Consider the following 26329-nt stretch of genomic DNA (forward strand, 5'->3'; position numbering starts at 1 on the left):
AAAAAATAAAAAAATAGTTGCAATAATGCATGCAAAAGGAAGATTGACTGGCAGCTGAACTTACTGATTCATGAAACTGTGGTTTCATTATTCGTGAGTGAAGTGTTTAATCTGTCATACTTCTTATGTATCAAGTATATATGGAACAGTTTTCTAAATGATGAAAGACGCAGCTAGAGATGCTAAAAAATGGCCAAAAAAGACAGAAACCTTTGAGCTACAATGAGTTTACTTAAAATACTTAGACTGCTTTTACAGTACTGCCATAACTAATATATATATATATATATATAAAGTACTACTATAACTTTGCAATTGAGTTTACTATATCATGTGTAACTTCTTATGATTTAAAATTAGTTTAAAGCTCATTTTAATGCAAAACAATGGTAACTTCTTGAATCTTTTAAAGCCCTCTGTGGTTTCCCTGCCAGTGATGTTGATAGATGTATTCCTGAATTAAGGAAAATGCATTTGCCAGTTTTCCTCCACAGGTACTGTTGTTTCTTTGGCAATACTTATTCTGAAAAGATAAAAATTTGACAGTCAAGATTGTAGTTATTTACTAAGATATTAAACTAATGAATTTGTTACAAATGCCGGACTACGTCACAGGAATAATAACTTTTACATATTAATTGTTTTCATACTGCTGAGTTACAGGCACATGATCTTTAATAGTTTTAAACTGTTGTGATTATTGCTTAAGAAACAGAGTTTTAGCAAGTATGATTTATTCAGCTGTATTTTAGAAATCCTTTATAAATCTAATCATTTTCAAGGTACTAGAAAATTTCTTGATGACTCTGAATAAACCAAAGTTAATACCACACATTTGTAGTAAACCACTTGCAGGGATTTTTGTCTTTTTGCAGATGCTGAGAATGTGGAGAACACGTTGATAGGTAGCTCTTTCTCTCTTTTTTTAAACATTTGTACAAACCTCATTTGTACAATGCTTCCTTCCACATACTTCAGAACTGCTCAAGCTCTTTTCAACAGCGTCCAGCAATAGAACAAGGGGCACAAATTGGAATATGGGAAGTTCCAAAAAACCATGAAAATTAACTTTATTTTCAGGGTAACAGAGCACTGGAACAACCTGTGGAACCTCCTTCTCTGAAGATACTCAGAACCTGTCTGGATGCTTTCCTGTGTAACCTACTGTAGGGAACCTGCCTTAGCAAGGGGCATAGAGTAGATAATCTCTAGAGGTGCATTTCAACTCCTACAACAATTCCAAATTCAGTCAGCCTGTCAGCTCCCAAAGACCTATAGTTATTTATGCATAAGAGCCTCAGTGGCATATTTTGTGGCATATATTTGGAGAACGGTATGTGCTCTCCAGGGAACTGTTACTTTATACTGAGTAACGTCAGGATCAACTATTAGGGACAATAGTGTCAAAACTTCAGCTTTTTTTTCAGTGCAGAAACAAATTCACATATCTGGAACATAAAAGAACTGTTCTTTTGCTTCGAGCAGGTGGCTGACAGACCCTGTGATTACAGAACATAACCTAAGCTGTAAAATCTTGCATTTCTGTTAAGGTTTTCTAAAAAGCAGTGGCCCCATGCCCACACATTTTCTGCATAGCCACGTGATCTATGTGGCCCAGACTGCAAGTTCTATGAGGACTTGAGCAGCAGGGGAAGTGGCCCTTGGAGTCCTGCTGGAAACAACTTTAATATGTCAAAGACTTGGATGCCTGGCGGTAGCACGAAATGGAAAGTAAAGAGTAGTCTTATACATGTGCTCATCTTCACCTTTTTCCATACTCTTCCTTCAGACTTCTGCTAACCAACTGCAAGGGGACACTGTTGCTTCTGTTATGCTTTTTATTTATATATTTATTTCAGAGTATGGTAGGATATACTCCTAAGTTCTGTTCAAATATTGTTGAGCTTTTAATAAACATCACAATATTACTTCAACTACATTTGACCCTGCCGGTTACAGTCATAAAGAAGAAATTACATATTTACCTACATTTATTAAAGGTTAAAGACCTGCATGGAAAAGCCTGACAGGCCACCTTCAATTTCTTGTTTTTCATTCATCTTGTACTGATCAACAGAATTTGATTTCTCTGACATTTCACTTCTCCGTGACTGTGTAGGTAGGATTTCACTCTCTTTTTCCAAAAATTCACTGTAAGAATAGACATTTTCGTTGTACTAGTATAGGCTGAAAGAGCTACATGCTTCAGTTGCATTTCACTTTTCTACTTGCACATTTGCAGTTGGTCGGAGGGAGCTACACATTGAACTTGACAGGGAAACAGATCCAGTTAAAAATAATTATCTGGATATTAATAACTCAGATCAATTCTGGCAGCCACTGACTACAGCACTCTAGAAATGGTAGCACTGGCAAAGATGTCTCTAAATCAGGAGTGCTACAAAACTATGACAAAACTATTCCTTTACATTTTCAAGCTGCAAGGTTTCAACTCAATGTTGGTCATAGGCTGCTCTGACTCTTCAGTTTCTTCTTCTATGTGTCAATGCAGATGAACACATGTAAGCATAACTTCTCTGTCTATTTTTGTATTTATAAAACAAAATTTGAGTTAATTACTAGGTCTCGGCTGCTGGTGGCTGATCAAGTCTGCTACAGGTGAAAATATCTTTATACAGATACAGTAGCTAGATATTTCTAGATTCAGTATAAGATGGCAATTTTTCTGTCTAAACATGAGTATGTTCACAAAGATGGTATACAGAACAGGTGCATTTTTTGGAACTTGTGTTGATAGATAAGGTGTTACTGTGGTGATCTAATTTGATATTTCTGCCATGGCTACACGTTTGAAAATGGAGAAAAAAGCTTTACTGTGAATTTGGCCTGGAGAGCAGAGTTCAACGTTGCACATACTTCCACGTGCAACAACAGAGAGGTTATAAACCAGTTATTTGGGTTAATAGAGATGTTTAGTGAGAGAGGTGGGTTACTTCTTTCTTGATTGCTTAAACAGAAAAGACTGAAAAGTCTTCAACATGTTAATTCAGAAAATGTGTGCAGCAAAACAAAGACCATTCCAGCCTAGCAAACTGCTCCAGTCTCCCTTGTCCACCTAAACCCCTTCAATTAGAGAATCCTGCTGTCTATGTGAAATGCATAGGGTGGACAGAATAAAGCAAAAAGACTGCTTTATTTATTTTCACTGAAATGAAGTGGGAGTTACTACACCAATAATTTAATACAACTTAGTTTTATGAGTCTATGAGTATTTTGTCGAACTCAATTTCATTCAGAGTTCCATGTTGTAATTCTTGCATATGGCCAATCATCCTTTCTAACTGCAATGTCTAACAAAGTGACTCAGGAGTAGAACTATGCTTCTGGTTTTAGAGTAGCTCAGCAACTCAGTCCAGCAAATTGCTGCTCATCTCACATTTGACTGACACAGTATAGAGACAGGAATCTTTGTTCCACTTAACACAAAGTAATCCTCTGTCAACATGGAAGATCACACTCTTCCAAATAATTGGAAAACTGCCAACTACTTTCTTTCAACAGCCAGAACAGGTGAGTTACCATGACAAGGAGTAAGACAATGCTCCAATACCTCAGTGATTCACTGCGTTGCAGCCAAAGAACAAAGCAAAGTCATTCTGGGTACCTGCACTCTGAACTGGAGACAAGAATATCTTAAGACACAAACTCCTAGTTTGTATGTATGTGCTGTGAGAATTGGGGAGGGAAGGGGGGGTGAGGAGGGGGTGAGGGAGAGGGTTGGAAAGACAAGAACTAGAATCCAAAGAAAAGATAAAATCAATGTTTAAAGAGGTTAGTTAACAGTGAACATAGATACCACATGAATTTGAACTTGCGTGACTATGTCAAATACCAGAATTAATAAATAAAAGCACTCAATATTAGCATTAAAAAGAATCTAAAATATCAATTGTGTTTCTTTAGACACTTTTATTTTGCATTACTTCTCCAAAGCAGCTTGTGATGTTCATTCTCAATTTAAAACTACTTGTCTTCTTGTAGCATCATGTATCCAGATTTGTCTTGAGCTCAGAAATGACATTAATTATCTGTTTGCTCCAGACTCCTCTTCGCTCTAAGCCTAGCTCAGAAGTATTCTCCAGCAAGGAGTATCTGAATGCTCTCTTTCTATGAAAGCAAGTGGTATAGCCATCATGGAAAGCTTTTAACACACATGCACAAGAATGGGGTTATTCAGCCCCGACACGAGAACCCCTTGGAGATCCTTGCAGCAGCCTTCCAGTACCCGAAGGGGGCCTGCAGGAAAGCTGGGGAGAAACTTTTTACAAGGGCACAGAATAAGGAGAAATGGTTTTAAACTGGAAGACAGTAGATTTAGACTAGATATTAGGAAGAAATTATTCACTGTGAGGGTGGTGAGACACTGGAACAGTGAGGCTGTGGATGCCCCCTCCCTGGAAGCCTTCAAGGCCAGGCTGGATGGGATTATGAGTAAGGTCTAATAGGAGGTGTCCCTGTCTGCAGCAGGGAGGTTAGAACTAGTAGATCTTAAAGGTCTCTTCCAACCCAAATCATTCTATGATTTTATGAAGGATAAAATTTTGGAAAGAAAAGGTTGACATGCCACTGAAAGACATACTGTCTGAGAATAGCAAAGACAAAGTGCCTTCCAGATGAGCTTTTCTTCCAAATTTTATTATAAGTTTCAGACAGAGGGCTCTGCCTAAATTCTGAGATCAGAAACAGAACTGAGACAGAGTTATAATGCTCCATTATGAACTGGATGGATGATTTCACTTATGTTATTATATTTTTATGGATTTCAGAGACAGAACAGGATAAAGTGTGCTGACATCCTTATACAGCTCCACAGAGTAATTTGCTCTAGACAACGTTTTATATTTCATCAGAAAATCATCCTTGTTTTCCAAAATGGAAATAGTATGTCGCCAAATGGAAATGAAACTCAAACTCTTGTGTAGATAGGGAGTGATGGGAAGCTTTCAAAAATAAATAAATAAATAAAATATCAGAGTAATATGAACTTTTAAAAAGTTACTGCTCAGAGTAACTTCATTTATTTTAAACTATTATTTTAAGTCTTCCCCTCCCAAGAATACATTTCCCAACCTCCAGTGCTTTGTGGTGCAGAGGACTCTAAAGCCAAATAAAATGTCTTAGTATTTAATTGCTATTAATGGATTTTTAATCCCTGAATTTGTCAACTTGCTCTTTGAGATCATTAGAACTTCAAAAGTCTGCAGCATTCTGCAAAACTGATGCAACTTTCAACAAAACCAATGAAATGAAAACTTCCAGAAGCTGCAATAAGCCAAGTTTCCTGCAGATCAGTTGACAGCAGAAAATAAACCAGCACCATCGGCAGAAGTTCTGTTTAAAGAGATCCCTCTTGCTCTGCAACCATTATAGATTTCCATACCTTAGTTAAAATGAAAATAGTAATAGCGAATGACAATGTTTATGTTCCTCACTCCAAAAATAACAATCAAGTCAATCGCATAGATGACTGAACACCCTCCCCCAACACACATATTTTCTTTTAAACATGTATCAGATGCTCCTTGATTTATCTCCCCTTTTACACTGCTTACCAGGACTGGAATAATTTTTCCAGCTTTTTTAGTTTCATTAAGAGTTCACGAAGTTGAGAACAGATCTTTGTCTGGTCCCAAGAACCAGAAGAAAAAGTATAGATATATTAAATCCTCAAATCAAAACAACAATCACATAACTCACAAACACACGTTACACAGCATCTATGTAGTTATGATATCTAATAATAATGATATTGTTATCTTTCTGATGAGCCTGAGAATTCAGAAAGAAGCAGCTAGAATAATTCCTTAAATGATAGGCCTACACAGAAAGAAAAAAACACAAATAGTTAAGCTAAGCAAAGAAGACTGAATGAGGAAGGAAACCAGGAACGTTTCTTTTGTCTGTATTATCAGATAAAATTTAATCAAGGAACCTTCCAGCCAGGCAGAATGAATACTAGGCTAGGAAGAAAAAACAGGGTGGAAGCTCTTAACTGCCTACTATTTCTACCATATCTGGGATATTAGATCTTTCATCCTTGGGGGTGTTCAAAGCCAGGTTGGATGGGGCCCTGGGCAGCCTGGTCTAGATGTGCAGGTTGGTGGCCCTACATGTGGCAGGGGGGTTGGAACTTGATGATCCTTGAGGTCCCTTCCAACCCGGGCCATTCTGATTCATCAATCCCATTCCTGCTGTGAATGAGGAAAAAAAATACGACACAGCAGGACAAATCACTTCTACAAGATTAACTGATATTACACAGTAGCCCAGAAAAGTGGATATGGGCAATAGGTAAGTATTTTTCCAAATTCTTCTGAATGGCAGCAAGTCCCTATCCACTTAATGCAACTTTTCAAGTTATCTAAGAACAGATGATCAAACTCTCTAAGTAGCTTGTTCTCAACATAAATTCAGAAATAACTCTGCTTGAAACAATCTGAACTCCAAAGTTTTGTTTGCTTTCTGTTAGGATTTTTCAAATTCCACAGCGCTTACAACATCTAGACTTCCCTTCAAGGAACAGTACAAAGAACACGAAGACTCAGTGGTTTCAACACTGATGAACAGGCGTATTCCAAGGTGAGCAGAACAAGAGACTAATTCTTGCTGAGCCAATTCAAGAGCTGATTCCCGTTTCTTCACTAAACATCTATCCTTCTGAGGTTGCTTCACAGACAGTATGGTCACAATCAAACAAGTCTAAAAAGCATTTAATGTGATTTGCCTTTTCTTCAAGTGAAGGACTTATTAGCATCACATTAGATACTCACAGATTCTTTAAGAGAACCCAAGTTCTGCATCTCCAAACCCTCCCACCCATAACTTTCTCCATCTACATGCACTACATCCACTTGCACTTCAATCACTCCTCCCCAGTCCCCACAGGAGAGAGAATTTGAGGTCTGTATCCCTCTGAAAAGGAAGAAAACAAGCGGTTGAAATATTACCAAGGTAATGCTGTACCAAACGCAGCAGTTGAACACTTTCATTAGATATATGCATATGCTTGAAAAAGGATTACAAAAATTAGAAGTGAAATTTCAGTTCAGAAGAGAGCAAATTAAAAAATGCCAAAATTGAAAAAAATAAAAAAATACAGTTATTTTGTTTCTAAATCTAAGGAAATATTTTTTTTCCCCCTTAAAGAAAGAATGTTATAATTTAAAAATATTTATTTCCAAAGAAAAGAAATGCCATTCATTACTGAAATACAACATCTACTTATGTTTCAGCAGAAATCTACAAACTAGGAAAAGTGTAGTTGTTTTTACCTTTTTTATGCAACTTAAGAGCAATCATACGGATATATGAAGGAACTGTTCTATTTTTATGGTTCTCCAAAGAATGCAATACTTCTGAAATGGCAAGCATCACAGTCATTGTCAATAAAGTTAGCAGTCAAATAATTTTCTCGCCTACTGAAGATTTGTCCTCCATTCAAATCAGAGCTGTTCTACTCAACTAAACGTGCCTCTCTCCCAGCAATCTAAACTGATGAATTTCTTCACTGACACACTTCAGTATGTCTCATATTTTAGCATTCTACTTTCTCATCATAGACTGGAGAAAGGAAGCATGCTATTATTCTATCAGTAGATGAAGGATGACAGGTTTTTAATGCACAAAGGAAAGTTCTGCAGTAGGAGAATTCAACATGCATTAAAAGCTTTACTGAAGGCACTTTTCCATCAACCCTGATGATACTTATGTCATTTCCACCCAGAATATTTGGACATCTATAGACATCATACACACAGGGGGAAAACAGCATTCCTGCGAAATTCCAGGGTGAAGCATCACCATTAAAAAATGCTGTATTATTTGGAAACCAAAATAATGCCCAGATGGAGGAGGGGTTACTCTGAGATACTGTCTTGTCTTCTCCCCCTCCCAACTCAAGCAAAGTTGCTCAACAGAGGACATCCATTCCCCTTATACTCAGAATGTTAATGGTAAATTACAGATTTCCTGGAGTTTTTTTTAATTTTCTCATCAATACATCAATTAAAACTGATGAATGGTACTGCAAAAATTCTTATTTAGTGCAAATACAAAATATTTCAAAAGTATAGCAACATGCTATACAAAAGTACACTCCATGCAAAGTATAATTCTTCTTGTGATCCAAACAGGTGGTTAAAATATGCTCACGAATGGATTCCTCAATACAGTTATAGGGGCAATTTATCAGACTTACCTAGAGGCCAAAAGCAACATGTCAAAATTTATTAGTTAAATTGGCTGTCTCATTCTTTTTCAGACTTTACACCTACTCCATTCCTTTCAAGCAGAGGGAACACGAGTGCCTGTCATTTTTGTTAGATAAATCTTTTAACACGAGAGTTAATTATTAGAATCATGTACAATTTTACTTTACACAAAATTGGACATGCTGCATTATTTGTCTGCATTAACAACAGTGGCATGGGCCTATCTAAGAATTCAGCATTCTTGCTGGCAGAGGAGCAGAATTTCAGACAGACACATCCTACAAGAAAAATTAAAATCAAACAAGCAAACAAAAGCAACAACAAAACCAAAGCTGCAACTCTTAAGATGTATCATTCTTTAAGAATTATTCAGATAAAGGTATCTTTTCTAAGCTAGTGATCATTTAAATTAAAAGCCTTGCACATCATTTTGAAGTTTTGACCTCGGAAGACTCCTGTGGGGAAACTTTTCAAGTGCATCTCCTCACATAGAATACTCATTCCATTAAAAAAATATATATGTATGTATTAAAACTCACTTAAAAAAAACTAATGGCTTGAATGAAAATCCAGTGTCCAGATATCATAATCCTACTACCCTTTCCAACTTTTGTTTCAGGAACGTCTGCTTCAGTAATTCTTACTGGTCCTGTACCATGGTACTGTTTCAATTAAACTAAGCATTTATAGCCTATTAAAAAATAATTGAAGTTTTGATGAATTATGTGTAAAACCTCTACTAGATATTTTGAGGTTACAGCAGAAAATAAAACAGTTGTGAGTCAATGAAATGGAAAATTGCTCTGTTTTATAACAGACCCTCTGAGGTGCAAAATGTTCTCTTATTTGTTGTTATCAGTGTGTCTAGTAATTGCTTTTTGTCCAACTTCTTAAAAAAGGGAAAAATGGACTTACAGTCTGCAAAAAAAAAAGGGACAACAAAGCATCCAAAATTAAAGCATCATTTTCCATTGTTTTCCTACTTTATAGCATTGAGAAAAAAAAAGAAAAAAGCCATCACATTTTGCCAATCAGAAGAGAAAATTAATAGAGAAGAAAAGAAGTTGTACAAGTATATTTAAGATGAGCACCAGGTCAAATTCAAAAATAAACACATTTAGTCTTACTTTTAGCTCTTTATGGAAAAAAAGTCTTACTACTGTTTTAGCCATGAAGTTACAAAATAACGTTTGTAACAATTTTACAAAGGTTTAATTATAAAACAGTACTGTAAAAAATTAACTGGTACTACATTACACTGCAGGGCTACATATCAAAGAACATCGTAAAATTGCTTTCTTTATAAGTCAACAACTCAGCAAAGACTGATGTCAGAGTTAGGGTATTATGATTACATTGTGGTTGGACATGATGATCTTTAAGGTCTTTTCCAACATGAATAATTCTGTGATTCTATGATTCTTCGTCCATGACAAGCACACACACACAGTTACTCAGTCTCACTTTCCTGGGCCTTCTCAACAGAATTTAAGTTGGCTTTGTTATCGTTTTTTGTTTTGTTATTTTTGTTTTTCAACATCTGCATAGTTTTAGACTCTCTTCAAGCTGAGAAACTTGCAAGGAAATTCTGTTATTTGCAAACATGATGCCAAAAACCAATAGATATGGAAAAGGCCTGAGGTAAAATCATGAATTTAGACAGGAGTTCTAATGTCCAGTAAAACACAGGCAGAGAGATGGCCACTTTCCATTCACACACTCCTAATCACATGCACTGCGTGCACAACATCAGTGCTGTCCTCATATTCTCACAATTCATCCTCAGTACTTTGGATTTGACTAAAATACTGTCTAGAAAGTTACATACCAATTCCCCAACTATGGAGATGTATATAACAGATGGCTGATGGGAGCACTGCAGAGAACTAGCACATAGGAGCTTCCTGCAGGTAAGACCTATTGCCAGGAAGGTTACCTGCCCACTATCTATGTCTGCCTGCAGCTACCTATGCAGCTCAACCTAATATGTACCTGCACCAAAAAGTTTTATTCATTCAAAATCTGTGTTGTAACATCGACAGGTACACAACTGTAACTAACAGAATGTGAACAAACACCTACCTGCAAAAAATCACAAATATGTACTTCAAACAGGATTATCAAACCAAAATGGGGGCTACAGTAACAGTGCTACATCAAAGCAGAGACGATCTCATGAAAGTAGTGAACAACCAGACTCTTCAGCAAACACCTCACCAGAATCACTTCAGCAAGCAGTGAAACCTTTCCCAGCCCCACATGTGGGAGAAGAGAAAGAGGAAGGGGAAGCTTTCCTCTGCCTCAAGGAACCATGTCAATTCAAGAGATGCACGTATTTTACACTTACACATTTACTCTTGTACTGAAATTGGTTAAGACAGCCCTAATAGAACCCAGATGCTACATGAACGAGATCATTGCGACCAACTGTATTATAATACAGCCACACAAGACGATTAAAATAGCTTTTTCCAGGTGCCAGATATCTCCCACCATGTTCAGATAAAATAAAAAGCATCTTAATTCTTGCTGTTCTAGTCCTTCCCTCCTTAGAATATGTCAAAACTGATAACTATGGCAGACACTTAACACTTGACATCTATTTTCTCAGCAGCATCAGAATCTACAAATTGGATTTCTAATTGTTGTCTCCCTCTCCTGAGCTGCCCTTCCTATCTGTTCATCCTCCGCAGTCCTCCTCACCTCCCCCAAAATTTCTGACACAGGAGTTTTAAAAAGAAATACGAATGAAGTACATTGCACAGAAGGCAGATTTATTTTAGCACAGACATAAGAAGAAACACTGGAAAAAAGTACTTGAACTGAAGAGCTCTATTAAGTTTTCTCAGCTTTTATCCGAGTTGAGATATTTACTTTACCAGGTTTCAAGTCAAGTATTTTTTAATGGAGTTAAGACACCACGGTGCCCGTGACAAAGACTGCAGTAACTCAGAAATTCTGCAGGACATTTGCACTGACATGTGGGTGCCCAAAGAGATTACTGATAAAAGTAGCCCAGGAGTATATGACATAATGCAATGCAGCTCTGTCAAAACTACCCACACAAATAATATTTCTTAGGAAGCAGGTAGTATTTCACCAGCAAGAATGAACTTTTCTTTTGGTAAACAGCAAAATACAGCCTCCTTCCATTCTTTCACCTTTCACTTCTGCACCTATAACATGAAAATAAATTCTAAATACAAGTTATTTTCTTCTTCTTTGTTTCACAGAATCAAGAAAATTGCCTCCCATATTAGCAACAAAACAACCCAGGCATCAAATTTTTAAAAGACAGAAACAGACAGACAGACAGATTTGGTAAAAAAAAATTGCGACCATTAAAAACTCTATTAAAAAAAAATAATAGAAAAAAAAATCACAGAATGAATGTATTTTGATGATAATCCACTGACAGAACAATCACTTACCAACCTGATGCAACAATGAAAACCCAAAGCAGCACAGACTAAAAACACTAAGCAAGGAGGCCCAAGTACGCACAAAACAAGCACAAAGCCTCTCACAATCCTTCTAGAAGTCCTTCTATTTGTAAAGCAAAAAAGGACACTAATTTCAACCACATCAATTTGCAGAGCAACACTAAATAATTTCTGATACGCTGCACAAGTTTATAAGACTGCTCCTGCCTGTTTTCAAACCTGAGTTATGTAACAACCCTCATGTGATTCAGCAATCTCCATGAATTTCTCAGAACTTTCGCACAGCTCTCATCACTGCTCACAAATACCACCCTTTCTTCACACCCTTCTCTCCTCCTTCACCATTAGAATTTCCAACAGCTTAATTGATCCCCAAAAGAATTCAAATCAATTTTTTTTAGCACAGAATCTTAAAAAAAAATGTTGTAAACCAAGGAAATGTAATTGGAGGTTTTTATTGTTTATTTTTGCGCATTTGCAAGTAGCTGTTAATTATTAAGTTTGGATTAAGTTAGGATAGGGTTGCAGGGCTGGGAAACACGGTGCCCCAATCCAAGCAGCTTTCTGCTGCAAAGTCCAGACTAGCTTCACTATCCATTAAGAAAGCAATCTGGTTAGTCTGATTTTTAATCAGTTTCATCAAAAAGATGCTTCAGTTGAAAAATGCCTTTGGACTTTTTCAAGCTCTTTTTCATGCAGATAAAAGTCAAGAAAATTTCAAAACTAATTATGAACTCCCCCACCCAAAAAAAACCCCAGTGACCAAAAAACCACTAAATAACACTATACATAGGGAAGCTTAATGACATCAAGGAACTCAGCATGGTCAAACAAAAAACTGTTAACTTAGAATATTACCGTAGTGAATAAACAGAAATTGGTTTCAACAAGTCAAGCAGAGATTACACATTTTACTGACATCCATGCCCATGAAATAGAACTGCAAAACTGCAATTCTTTTACTTGCCGATACTATGAGCCACACTGAACCACTCTATGTCTCTGAAAATATATCATCACTTACACACCACCCTGTGCACCCTGAAAATGTTGAGAAAAATTCCTAATCATCACTTCCTTCAGTAGAGTAAAAAAAACATTAGAAATAAATTATTGTGAAATGTTTAACATGAGAGGAGTACAAATAATAGAAATAATTACAATAGACATTTAATTGATTCCAACACACTCATTTACAACAATCTTTTACTCTCCAAGCGCATACATAAGGAACAGATGAATGCTACTTTTGTTGCATTTTTTAAATGCAACGTTTATCTCTGAAAAACAACTTCCTCAACTCCAAAATGCTCTGGTCCAAAAATGGATTTTGTTCAATTTGTACTGGACTAAGGGTTATGACAAAACCAACTGCACAATTTCCCTAGGACTGTCCCACTGTACAGCTATTCCATGTGCATGGAAAACGCATTTATTTCAGCCAATTACTAGGCCCTACATATTCAGCTCAGTACTAGGCCCTGGGCAGCCTGGTCTAATATTAAATGTGGTGGTTGGTGGCCCTGCCTGTGGCAGGTGGGTTGGAGATTCATGATCCTTGAGGTGCCTTCCAACCCTGGCCATTCTGTGATTCAGTGTGATTCATTCTTCTACGCTTTATTTACACTGCCTTCCACTTCCCATCCTCCCAAACAGGAGAGGACAGCACAAGACTTTTCATAACGTACTGACAGGACTTAGGAAAACATAAAGAACAAACAAAATGTTGTTTACTGAAGGCTGATATGTCTTCTCCAGAGTGAGCCCTCTCTCCCTATTTGAAATATGTACTTAAGAATACTTTTAAGGAAAACATTTGTAAAGACCACAAAGCAGTGTGCTATGTGTTTTCCTGCACTTGTGACTGAATTATGAGCTTCACGTTATTTCACAGGACAATGCAACAATGCTACCTATTTTTTCCACAGTATCACTAAGGAATTTAAAAATGTTATTCAATTAAGCTCCTGATATCTTCACGTTAACTTTCAGATATCACGTCTATACAAAAAGAACTTTTTCCCATTTCATATAAGGACACTCTCTTGAGATACTGAGAGTGATATCTATGAAAGTAAAAAGCAACCTGAGAACATTTTTCCAAGTACAAATCCAAAACCTATGCAGCAGCCTTCAAGTTGTTAAGGTTCTCTCAGTACTCACATGCATTCAAATATATGTTTACATTAAAAAACCTGAAGTAATAGACAACAAAAAAACACTGTGGCAAATCACCCCATCTCTCCTTTCAATAAACAGTGTGAAGATTATTTCCACTTCGATTTATGATAAATTGCACAAGTAGGTGAACATTTCCATTTAGGCTCAATTAGTACACCACAAAGAAACAGCAGGAAGATACTCCAAACATACTGAAATTTATCTATTTTAGAAATTCAATCATTACAGCAATATATTTAAGCAAAATAAATAAATAAATGTTAGAAGCTGCGTATACAGACCTTCCAGTAGTCAGATTGTAAACTGTAGTACCTCTGGTATGCAGATAATGCTGTAAGAAAGAAAAAAAACAGTATTGAATTTGTTTTGCTGTTTGTTTGTTTGTTTCTTTGAGTAAGACAGAAAATCTTAAGAGTCAGAACACAACATTAAAATGACAAATGGCTTAATAAAAGTAACACTGCCACAGTAAGTGCCCTGTTGTGGGTAACGCATTCCTTATGATTATAATTTCATGAGATGTCAACTAAAAATTATACTTATTATTAATCATACAAATGTAAATCAAGCAGCATTTTAAGGAAAAACTACAACCATAGGAATCATTTTAAATTTTGGAACTTTCTTCCTGGACAATGCTGCTATAAGATTTACAAATTTAATCATGTAGCTCATTTGCCAGTCTCCCTGATGTACTGTAATTTCTAAAGAACTGGTGTGGAGGGATATACAAAGAGGAAGCATTTTCGCATGTCCCTTCACTCACTAACTGGAGAAACAAAAGCAAGTTAAAAAAGGCTTATTTATATGTTACTAACCTAAGAAGACTGAGACTAAGCTGAGTAACAGCACAAGCACTGCAGTGTTTTGTAGAATGCGAGTACTACTTAGTAATGAACTTCTCAATTAACCATTCCCTCATCTCTTTTTTCTGACTAAAAATTCTTGTTGATGCAACTTGCCCTTTGGCTAACAGGCATACGGCAACATCAGACTACAATGCAAACAGGCCTTAAGTTCTTCTAAGAACTTTACAATAGGCCCCATCAAAACTGTACTGTTATAAATAATGATTCACTGCACTAACACCAAGATTTTAATTTTTCAACAAATCTTAAGATTTGAGAACAGTTTCTACATAGCGTGCATTTTCCAAATAACAAAAGAAGACAAAAAAAGACCTCTGCTTTGAAAAACTACCAGCGCTGAGCAGATTAAGACAGTAAGAATAATATGTATTTTATGCATAGATTCATTTCCTGCAAGTACCACAGACAAATTACGTACCAACATTACATCATCCTTCAATGCCTGTCCTACTCACTCATTTCCATAACTTAACAGAAGTATATAGGCTTAAGCAAAATAAGAACAAAATGGATTAAATGACAGGGCATGCAGAGCGTCCTCTTCTTAAACACTCAGCTGAGGATACACCCAGACATCTTCCATCTCTTTTGATTACATCCTGCAGCCTGGTGATCTCCAATCTTTCTTCATTACTATAGCCTTAAATACTTTTGGATTGCATTTACAAAATTCTGCTTGTCAGTAGAAATAAATACACTAAATTAGCATGCTAATTATCAATGCTAGCTGATACACCTCTCTATTTGGAGCAGGGATAAATTCACTGATTTATTTTCCTCAACAAAACACCGAAGTGTAAAGCAAATATCTTTTTCTTTTGGTTTACTGTTTTTGTTTTCCCTATCAAGTTCACTACCGAAACACTCAGACCTTTCAGATCTTTTGCCAGTCTTCCTGAGTGCTGATCAATATTGTTCCTCAAAACTATGCTTCTCATGCACCTAACTGATATGTAGTGAATCATGTTTATGCTGTGCCTCTCACTGCTGGAACCACCTGCAAAGCCAACTGCAGATTCACTTAGATGCCCAATACAGAAAAAAAACAAACAGAAGAATATTCATCAACCTCAGATTATCAACACATGAAAGTACAGATATTTATACGCAGCTCAGCTGAACAGAAACTTCTAATGACTTACCTCGCTAGACTAAGCTTTTCAAAACATAAAAATACAATTCCCTTCCACCAATCAGTACAAACTTCAGTACATAACTGCAGTCTAAATGTAAGTTTATGAATGTTGAGAGTAAGCACATTTCAGTCACATTCTGTAACTGAGTTGTACACTATATGTTCACGTAACAGAAAATAAGCTCCTGCCCCAAACACTCTTTCCAGATTCACTAATAACGTCATGACTGAAAGACATAATTAGCTGCATCAAGACCAGACAAAGCACTTGTCAGAGAGTAGGCGGCACAGGAGGCACAAGAATCCACTAAAGCCACTGCTGTAAGGCAACTTGCCCAAAAAAGTACCAGGACCTCCAGTTAACGTGGAGAAAAGATCCTAGATTTAAAATAAATAAATAAATAAAAATCTTTGCACCATGATACCGTACCAGTTATCCTTAGTTCTGATGTTTGCAAATTATTTTCTTTACTATCTCTTCCACACTTTAAAATTCAGCAACTTCCCACAGTAACAGTTGAAATGACTGTTTTAATGTTCCTGCCTCATGCTACAATTAAAAGCAAGTGCATGGAAAGCATGGCCTGCTGAAGCATATTTTGTATACACATATTTAGGAGGCAAGACATTCATTCTAAAATCACGTTATTCTTATAAAGAATGAAAGAACACAAGACAGTCCCTCCTCTACAGTGTCTGTAGTACCCAATCCTATTTCTGGCTTCAGTAAGCTGTTCTGGGGATTCATCCTTAAAGCTTGATCAGGGGAGGGGCAGCTGCAGGTTGGGGAAAAGGTCTGCACCACAGGACGGTGGGCGTGGAACGGGCCCAGGGCTGTGGGCACGGCCACCAGTGCTGGAGTTCAAGGAGCGTCCGGACAGTGCTCTCAGACATAGGGTTTGATTTTGGGTGGTCCAGTGCAGAGCCAGGAGCTGAACTTGATCATCCTTGTGAGTCAGGTCCAGCTCAACATATTCTGTGATAGTTCCTTCCCTTTCTCAGTTCACAACTGTTTCTGATTCATTATTAATTGCTGGTCATACCTAGAAAGCTACCATCCTTTCCTTCTGGGGTGACAGCATTGAGCTGCTACCAGCCACCACACTGAGTTTCTTGAAAATGAAATGAAAGAATTCTCAATATCATGCTGAAAATGCTAACAACGATAAACCCCAGAGGGATCCTCTACACCTGCTAATAGGAGCTAAATGTCCCTTTCCTACTCAAGTAAGTTAGACAACTAGAAACTGTTATTCATGCACAATTTCAGAATTCAAGAAGTGCTCAACTTAGTTACATGTCAAAGTTTATTCCAGCTCTGTTTACAGCTATATTAAACATCTACTGCACAGACACACAAGCTTTTCTGCTAAGAACAGACAGAAAAACCTGAAAAGGATTCAACTGTGTTGTTTTTTTCCCCCAGAACCTATGCGAACCATCCCTAACAGGAATCTTGAAACCAAATTATGAAATAAAGCTGAAACTACCTGCTAATTTTAAAGCAGTAAAACGTGGCCTTGAAGCCCATCATACTTTCCACTCCCAGTGCTCATTCAATGATGTGCAGACATTACACTGAGTCTAGACTCAATAGAACAAATAGAAACCAAAATTTCAACACCTAAAAACCATATTATGGAACTATAAACAACTTCTCCCTTAAATTAAGTTTTGAATGGTACGAGATGAGAGCAAATCCACCGAGTTATAAAACTTGCTCTAAATGAAGAGGGAATAAAAAGACAAGAGTGAATCTGACTGAATAAATAAGAATTTGGAGTAAATCCCCTTCTGAGACAAAGTCTATTCTTCATCAGTACTACAGTTCTAACTGTAGTATGGGGTACGCTGGATTTTTAGAAAGCAAGTAGATACTAACTTATGTCATGACTCATATTAGTAGCATTTAGAAAATAAAATTAAATTGTCATTTGCTCAATTGTTTTTCATTCAAGACTGGTCATTCCAAGGCAAGCTGATTTTTGTCAGAAAAAAAAACTCTGTGAACCACTCTTCCTTTCCACTCTGCTGTAAACTCCCATTTTTAAAATTACATTTTCATTCTCAGTTAAGATATCCTTTTTTAGATTAGCCCATATTCTGAAGGCTTCCAGAGAGAGTAAGCCAGATCATCTACATGCTTCTAAAAAGAAACGGAATTCTCATTTAAAACATACGGATAACATGAAAGACAAATTAGAAATTAAAATATCAGAAATCTGTACATAAAGTCGGTTTTGCAAGTAACATCATTTCCAGGAGTAATACGAAACTACAAATACAGAGAAAGAAGTTGAAAGGAATCAATATTTACTGAAACAGAGAAAGTTAAATTATGCATCTAAGCATCCACATGCCACTTGAAATTAGCCTTAAAAATCCATTTAAAGTAATCTAGCACTACAGAATATCATAATGAGTAGCCCGAAATCACTCTTATGCAAAGAAGAATTTTGCAGACAAACTTCTGATTATAAGCTTATCAATGAGCTTTTCAGATCTGAAAGTTCACCACTGAAATTATACCTGTGGAACTGCTAGAGGCCAAACATATAGAAACTTTTTTTTTGTCCCCAGTGTGCCGAACACTTTTCTTCATACTCAACCACATTCATAACATGACCTTGTCACCCACAGAAAATTCTCTTAAAAGCACAAAGCTGAAAGACCGTATTCAACATCTAAAATAATAAAGGACAAGGAACTCAATAAGTTGCTATAAAAGGGGTTCTTGGATATCTATTTTGGTCCTTCCACCCAGTATTTCACTACTTACCAAATCAATTCTAGCTTGCGCTCTTCCAAACAACATCATTCTCCAAATCCAGCAATTTTATGATACTTGCCTAAAAATGATCCTTATGCTCAGATCTTGGTAAACCTTATAGCCCACTGAGTGGTAGACAGCATTTGGATGTCAGGGGGAAATTCTTTACAGAGAGAGTGGTGAGGTGCTGGCACAGGCTGCCCAGAGAGGCTGTGGATGCCCCGTCCCTGGAGGTGTTCCAGGCCAGGTTGGATGGGGCCCTGGGCAGCCTGGTCTAGTATTAAATGGGGAGGTTGGCGGCCCTGCATGTGGCAGGGGGTTGGAAATTCATGATCCTTGAGATCCCTTCCAGCCCAGGCCATTCTGTGTTTCTGTGGATCCTACCCTGAATAATGGATTTGTTTGCCCTAAAGGTATAAACAGCCTTTCAGATCAAACTAATCTGTATTGCTTGACAAGAATAAAATTGTGTTTGCCTAAAATAGCTCTGAAAAGAACACTGTCTTTATACCCAGAGAATTAAAGAGATATTGGACAGTAAGTAACCTTATCTCCTGTGCCAGAATCAAAGCTGGCTTCAGAATTTCTTTTTCTAACCTCCGCCACCCAGTGCAAAGCTTGCCTTCCGTGAGTTCATACAGTTACATTATATTGCCTGCATCATATTAAAAGGCTTTTACAGCCACCTAGAACCACCCACCCTGCAATATCTACACACACCGACAGAAAGATGCAATTTTTTTCCCCACAGACTTTGCTTCCTCACGTACTATGGATGAAGGTCAAGGGACATCTCACAATCGTGACAAGGATGATACTATTTTCTTACTCATGCTTATTTAAGATTCCTAGATTTCATTCTGAGAATGAATACAAAATAGATTTTACGTAATTACCGTGCATGTGGTTTCAGGATTTTTTAATCTACTTAATTGCATGAGAAAATTGTACAACTTTACAAATTACATAATTATCTCAGCATTGTGATAGCCAATCTCTCTTCATACCCTGACTCCAAATGTGTAACCTGAACAAACAAGTAAGGTGAAAATGGGAAGCAAAAAACTGCCTGGAAGATACCCCTCTACTAGTCATTTTTAGCACATTCAATCACAAATCATATAGTCACAAAAGAATGGCTCTGCTATGGTCTACTCTAGCAGATATGCCCCATGATACCTCAACATTTAAGAAACCTTTGAAGCTGATGCAAACTGAACAGTTTTTAATGTTTTAGTGCTACAGTAAGGTTAGATCAAACTAGATACTGACACCATCTAGTGGCACCATGCAAGGCTAATGTGACCAGCACAGATATTTGGCTGGCTAAACTTCAACAAGCTAAGCCTCCTTAGATTGAACATGTACAAGTCTATGGGGCTGGATGACATGCACCTGAGGGCACTAAGGGAGCTGGCTGATGTGGCTGCTGAGCTGCTGTTCATCACATTTGAAAAGTCATGGCTGTCAGGTGAAGTGCCTGGTGACTGGAAAAAGGGAAACATCACTCCAAGTGATGAAGAAAGAAAGAAAAGGAAGAGCCAGGGAATTACAGGCAGATCAGCCTCACCTCTGTGCCTGGGAAGATCATGAAACAAATCCTCCTGGAAGACATGTTAAGGCACATGAGGGATGAGCCAGTGATCCAGGACAGCCAGCATGGCTCTACCAAGGGAAGGTCATGCCTGACCAATCTGGTGGCTTTCTATGATGGAGTGACAGCATCGGTGAACAAAGGGAAGGCAATTCACATCATTTACCTGGACCTCTGCAAAGCCTTTGACATGATTCCCCACCACACCTTTATCTCTAAATTGAAGATATGGACTTCAAGAGCAGACTATTTGGCAGATAAGGAATTGGTTGGAAGGTCACAGCCAGAGTATTGTGGTCAATGACCCTAAGTCCAGGTGGAGGCCAGTGACAAGCGGTGTGCCCCAGGCGTTCGTCTTGAGATTGATACTCTTTAGTAACTTTATCAGTTATTAACACAAGTGATGGGTTTGAGTGCACCTTCAGTAAGTTTGCTGATGACACAAAACTGAGTGATACAGTTGATCCTATAGAAGGAAGGGATGCCATGCAAAGGGATAAACTCAAAAGGAGGGACCACGTGAACTGAATGAGGTTCAACAAACAAGTACAAGGTTTTGCACTTGGGTCAGGGTAATTCCACATATGTATACAGACTGGAAGAACAACTCCTTGAGAGTAGCCCTACTAAGAAGAACATGGTTGATGGAAGACTCATTAGTCAGTGTGCACTTACTGGCCAGAAGGCCAAAGGCATCCTGGGCTGCATCAAAATAATTGCTAGCTTGGTGAGGGAGGTCCTTCTCTACTCTGCCCTTAGGAGTATTCCACTCAGGTCTTGGGCCTCCAATGAAGGAAAAATGTGGAGCTTTTGGTGGGGGTGCATCGGAGGGCCATGAAAATGATCAGAGAGTAGCTCTCCTATTAAGATAGGTTGAAGGAACTGGCTTGCTCAGTCTGTAGAGAAGTCCGCGGGGAGACCTCATTACAGCCTTCCAAAATTTAAAGGCAGATTACAAACCAGAGGGAAAACAACTTTTTACATGGATAGACAGTGATAGGACAAGGGGAAATGGTTTGATACTAAAGGAGGGAAGATTTACATTAGATGTCAGGGGGAAGTTTTTTTGCTGAGACAGTGATGAGGTGCCAGACAGGTTGTAGATGCCTGATCTCTGGAAGTGTTCAAGGCCAGGCTGGATGCAGCCCAGGGCAATCTGATCTAGTACTTGATTCAGTGGCTGTCAACCCTGCTTGTGGCAGGGGAGGTGGAATCTGATAATCCTTGAGGTCTCTTCCAGTCCAAGCCACTCCATGATATAACTGCAGGCTTGAATGATGTGCATTTACCCCTGAGTTGAAGTACTAAAGCCTGAACAGTAAGCCTGCAAACAAGGTTGACCTCTAGATGAATCTTACAACCCAGCATTATGTATCATCAGTATCCGATCATTAGCAAAATATGTATCATCATTAGCCAAATACATACCTTGGACAAAACACCTCATTAGCAAGAGATGTAGCTCAGATAAAGTGTTATGAGAACGTATTAACCTTTCCTTGTTTAGAAGCAGAGTGTCAAGGCCTACAAACTTCCTTGGTTCCCCCTTGAGCCCTGGCCAGACTTGAGGTGGAATCCAAAAGGGAGAATGAAAACAGATGTTTCCATCTAATTGTTGCGTAAATTTGTTTATTCAACAATATAAAAACCGGACCCTCTTGTAAGCGAGCTCTCCAACTTTGCTAGGAGTGAACGCACTGCATAGGACCCCCAACTGCCAGGAAAGGCTCTCCAAATCCTCGCTGCAACCAGGGCTCGCTCACTACTGAATACAAATCTGGATTATGGTAAAGTATTAGGGCAATTGGTGATGTATTCTTCTTAACCCCCATGTAGCAATAGCTAAGTGCACTGCCTTGTTCTGTTTCATTCTTGCTGTATCATTTCACTTATTATCTCATTGCTTTGAACTTAAGATAAACACGCTACTTTAACTTGATGTCTGACCTTTGTGCTACCCCCATCCACTGTGGAAACAACAACCCAAGGATCTATATTTGTCTATGAACATCAGACCTTTTCTTAAATATTTTTTGGTGGTAGTAGTAATTTTTAAACAATTTGGTTATTTGGTGCGAAAATAAGATAGAAAATTAAGTGAAGAACTGCACAAATCAAGCATAGGATACAGACATTACTTCAAATCTGACAGCATTTCCAGGAAAAAAATAAATGTTCATTAAACACGTGGGAGATATTTGTAGATTATGGAAACAGCTGATTACACAGTACAAAGTTTTATCCACAACAGCATTTTAATTTAGGAAGAACACTGCTAGGCTACAGAATTGAAAACATCAAAAGCTGATGAAATTTTAAGGTTGAGTCAATGATTAAATTAAAAAAAAAAAGAAAGAAAATGTGGAAGTTCGAGCAGAGAAATGCAATTCAGGTCTTTTGTTCCAAGGCCTCAGGGAAGGCACTGTTCTGTTTCCTTCAGAGATTTTTGCTGAAAGTACCAAAACATGCACGATCAAAGAAGTCTAAAGCATGTCTTCCTTTTAACATAAAATGAATGCAGACACACAAATGCAATACATTTACAAAAGACAAAATACCAAGTAGTCCTCAAAGTAATGTTATTGACAAATAAGCATTCGCATCTGGAAATATAATGCAGCACCAAACTGGTGGGATGCCACTGTACTATGAACATATCCAACTGTTTGCTGCACAAGAAACTAAGGAGTACTAAACGTTAAGACATAAGTTAATCACAACAATGAGTTTGCTATTACAGAAATCTTTTAGATAATTTTTTTAGATAATCTTTTACCTAATTCTAGTTAAGCATATTTACACTACAAAAGGTCTTAAAATATGGTGAGTACCAATGAAGGAACACAGTGGAACCATATGAAGCTCAGAATCCTTCAAAGAATTTATTCCACAAAACGTTTTTTAATGAGTGTTATTTCAAACACTGCCCAAAATGAAAATTTTCAGTCAAAAAGCATGGCCCAGTTATATCCCATAAAATGCATCTTCTACCACTAACAAAACACACATGAAACAAAAAACTATTTATAAAGAGCACTGTATTTCAAAAGCTTGAGAGAACATTCCTACTACTCTCTACAGGAATTCCATGTGGCAGTTTAAACTGCCTGAAATTTAACGACAGCATCCTGAAGATGAAATAAACAGCCTTAAATAGAGGCAACCCGATTTCAGACAATTATTAATAATTACAAACAGCAACAGAAAAAAAACTGTAAACACACACACACACACACACACACACACTTACCTGAAACACTGCCACCTCCTCCTCAGCTCAGTCAGATCCTATCCTACTTTATCTGCATCCTAGTTCTTCTGGGACTCAGCAGAAGCCAGTCCAGAAGCAACCCGCACGATTCTACCTATGCCAAGAACTGCTCTCTTATGCTCATATGATCATGCTTATTATTCAATTACCTCAGAGTACAGCACAATGAAATGGTTTCTTTTCCTTAAAAGTTCTGAAAGTCTAGCATATTAGCAAGTATACAAATTCTCTACAAAGCTTTAACTCTAAGAACAAACAAATGCAGGCACACTGTTGAAGCTGGGGATCACTCCTACAACAACTCTACGTAAGAATAGTTGGAGTGCTTAAACTCCAGGTTTAGTCTGTTTATTAATAAATGAGTAGAAAGTATTTTATATGCTGATTAAAATGCTCTTGAACTAATTAATATTGTCATACAAATTACTTAGAATATTTTTATTAGTATTTCTGACAATGCAGTCACTATCTATAAACAATTATTCAAACTACACTGGCATAGCACATCAAAAATGTGATCGCTCTTGAGCGCAGCACTACCAATTATTTCAGTGCATTATTTACTGCGTTCTTCCACCAGTAATGTGAATAACTGCACATTTTTCCCATTTATCTCATTAACTGCATTACCTACCACTTTCAAGAATTTTATTCAGAGAACAGAAATCCAAAGCGGCCGACGCTAAAAGCGTGCCTCCACGTGCGCAAGTGATAGCTGCCCTCCATGTCATAGGCAGGAACACAGCCAATATACACGAACCTTCCATAAAATAAGGAATCTCAAGGAAAACATTGATGATTTCAGAGTCCATGAACTCAAAGAGCCTTCAACTGGAATTAAAACCTCTAAAACAACTGTCTACACTCTGTACTCCTCATGGAAACCGTTCCTTAAGGAATCATCTCCAACTACTAATACAGCACCAGTTTCCCCTAAGACCAGAAACACACTAATTTTGGTAAATTCCAGCTCACTCAAGGAATGTAGCAGCAACAAAAATTTGACAGTCTTAGTTGGATGCACAATATTGCTGTGTCCAGAAGCCTACGTGATCACTCATTAGCCTCCTCAGGCAACCTGAGGCTGAGGTTTCACACTGAGGGGCAAGTGCATTGTTTTTTCTGCTAGGTTATTTTTAGTTGGACCAGTTCCCCACACAGCTGCAAATTGAACTGTGCCAGCAGAACACAGAAGCAACAAGCAGATGGGTGATGTCACTTAAGACACGGCCAGGGAACAATGGAAGCCTCTGAAACGATCAAAGCATTGGTGAATAATTTCCTATTGGGTAGCAGAGACATCATCTTAAAGTTAAGAAAAACAGTTTTCACTAGGAGAAATTAATGTTCTTGTTTCAGATACACCTGAAGCCAGTTCTCCCCAGTAATGACCAGAAAAACAAAAGCCAGACACACAAACCACCCTGTAACATCTACACTAAGTTGAATCAATCTGCCCTACTTATCACTGTCCGAAAACCCAAGCTAGTAGCTCACAGTATTTCAAAATCTGCTAACAGTTGACACCTTCTTGCCTATAGCACCTTCTCCTAACAACAGCTGAGTAAAATCAACAGGATAACTCAATTGCAACGGCTGCAAATGAAACCTCTTAGTTAACAACAACAATTCAAATACATTGCATTTTGGCATGACTACAAGTTGCAGTCTGACCTCAGATATAATAAAGAGAAGAAGGATGTCATCCAGTAATATCTGATGTAAACTCACAGCTTTTATTGAAGTATTATTATTATTATTATTTTACTGAAAATAAATATTAAATCTGAACTTCAGTGGATACAAGTGACCCAAAACATAGTGCACTTTAGAAGAATAGGTTTGATGGGTTTCAATTAATGAAATAAAAACACATGCTAGATTTACCTGGACTTCAGCAAGACATTTGCCATCAACTCATTCCACATTCAAAGTTTGTCTGTCCCTAACTGATATTCTCTATACAATGCTACCAGGGTAGCCTTTGCTTCCTATAATGACATGCAATAACCTGCCATGAATCTTACAAATCCTAACTCTTACCCAGAAGCGATTGATGGTCTTTGTTGCTACAAAATAGCTGACAATTTAAAAATACTAACACACACACAGCTATATCTAACTGAATGATCCACGTTTGTCAAAATATTTGTGAGAGATCAAATCAGAAGAAAACAACATGAAGCTTTCAACAGATCTCTATCAACCCAGAATTGCTTCATCTTGATCACGTTTTGTACTTTTGCAATCAATTAACAATTTTGATCTACTTTGTGCAAACTACACTGCCAATGTTTTTACACAAAGGATGCTATGCCTTTAATAAAGACACACCCTCCTTTACTATATGCACAAGTGCATATATTTGAAGGTAGTTAATAAAACTAATAGGCTTCCAAGGGAAAAAAATATATACATTTGTTGGGGACCTGTTAGGTCAGGGCTTGAGCTAGTGATTAGGCACCTGGTGAAGGGATTGTGGCTGGCCCAGGGAACACATGCCATTGTGTGCACATTGTGTTCCCCATCTGAGCAGAAGGGTGGATCCAGGGTGGAGCCACTCTGGGCTCATATAAGGGCCAGCACTGAAGGGAGAGCATCTCAGGGACCTAAGCTGCTTCCTAACAGTGAGTGCTGTAGTGCTGGAGAGACCTTCACCAGTTGGCTGAGTTCTGTTCTTTCTGTATTGGCCTACTTGGGAATACTTTGCCTGGTATTGCCAAGAACCTGTCAGAATTAATTTCACTTCTTCATGAGCAGAACAACATTAGTCATGCTGCTCTTAAGTAATTACATCCCTCATCATCTTCTCCACAACTTATCCAAGGCTAATTT

General features: G+C 37.7%; 1 long non-coding RNA gene across 2 annotated transcripts in view; it reads right to left on the minus strand.

Moving 5' to 3' along the window:
• Window positions 1–318: 318 nt before the first annotated feature.
• Window positions 319–26329, minus strand: part of LOC104914463 — a 31241-nt gene continuing 5230 nt past the window's right edge. Inside the window, exons 3-4 of one of the 2 annotated variants that reach the window (XR_002120416.2) lie at window positions 14137–14186; window positions 319–523 (exon numbers count right to left, since the gene is read on the minus strand). This is a non-coding gene — a long non-coding RNA (uncharacterized LOC104914463). Of the gene's footprint in view, window positions 524–7165; window positions 11408–14136; window positions 14187–26329 lie in introns of those variants that run through there. The other variant, XR_002120417.2, reaches the window with a different exon arrangement.

The sequence above is a fragment of the Meleagris gallopavo genome, chromosome 1, assembly GCF_000146605.3.
Source record: "Meleagris gallopavo isolate NT-WF06-2002-E0010 breed Aviagen turkey brand Nicholas breeding stock chromosome 1, Turkey_5.1, whole genome shotgun sequence".
In the NCBI taxonomy this organism is placed as follows: domain Eukaryota; kingdom Metazoa; phylum Chordata; class Aves; order Galliformes; family Phasianidae; genus Meleagris; species Meleagris gallopavo.